Source organism: Amphimedon queenslandica, unplaced genomic scaffold (assembly GCF_000090795.2).
Source record: "Amphimedon queenslandica unplaced genomic scaffold, v1.1 AMPQUscaffold_13510, whole genome shotgun sequence".
NCBI classification, from domain to species: Eukaryota; Metazoa; Porifera; class Demospongiae; order Haplosclerida; family Niphatidae; genus Amphimedon; species Amphimedon queenslandica.
Window position 1 is genome coordinate 242816 of NW_003546254.1, and position 1011 is coordinate 243826.

Consider the following 1011-nt stretch of genomic DNA (forward strand, 5'->3'; position numbering starts at 1 on the left):
ATGCAATTTCATGAAAATAAAATCCAGGTAGATTCTTGCTATATACTGTATTGTAAATGAAAAATTGTTTGCTGGATGCATTACAGCTAGCCGGAAATAATAAAATTCAATGAGTACTAAAAACATTTATGGTTTCGTTATTTGGATGGAGCTACAAACAATTGTTTAATGTTCTAAACAAGTGGAGTTAATGATGGCTTCCAAAAAAATAAAAACCCAAAATATCAGGCTAGAGGACATCAATTTATTACCACAAAAAATAATGGCTACATAGCTTAATTAATAATATTGTTTAAAAGTAGAGTAATCATCTAACAGTCATTAAAACTAAAAAGTAGGTGTGGTTGCATTAAAGTGACGTGGCACTGGCCATGGGTGTGCATATAGACAGCAGAAAAGGGGAATTAGCCTTTCAATTGAACCCCCAAATAATTTTCAGCAACCTGAAAAAAATGACTTTAATTTATCACTTGCATTAATTTAATTTATCATTTGCAGTACAGTGATGTTGCTGCAAGTAACATCACTTGATGTTATTTCATTTTTGATGTTATTTAGAGGAAAACACTTTTATATTTTAGCACACATTTTTGGGAATTTCAATTTCCGGTAATGGAGACTCTGCATTGCTTAAGTTGAGTTACTATAGCTTTCAAGTGCTACCAAGAAAAAGTATAAGTTTGTCAAGCCATACTTTAAACTAAAAACCTATCAGTCAACAAAGCTATTTCTCTTTTGTAAATGTACATGCAGTCGTGAATCAACAGCTCAAATAACATAGGCGGCAGCAGAATTGGAAGAACAGTTGGGTTAGAAAAATGGAGTGCAAAGAGTGCCACAATTTTGGCTACACCCATTTTTGCACATATTTTGGGCGTATACTCAACACACGCATGCATATAATATACCATAACTATGCGCCCAAAAGGCACCCATGTAAGTGTAAAGCTCTATGCAACCTTTAAAGTGATAGTCCTGGTCCTCTTGCCTCTTGGAAGGCTTGTTGACAAA

At 34.0% G+C, this 1011-nt stretch overlaps 1 protein-coding gene across 1 annotated transcript in view; it reads left to right on the plus strand.

The window, feature by feature from the left end:
* The window catches only part of LOC109590445 (mediator of RNA polymerase II transcription subunit 15-like), a 3539-nt gene that overhangs the window by 321 nt on the left and 2207 nt on the right, over positions 1–1011 (plus strand). The gene's annotated exons all lie outside the window — the stretch shown is intronic.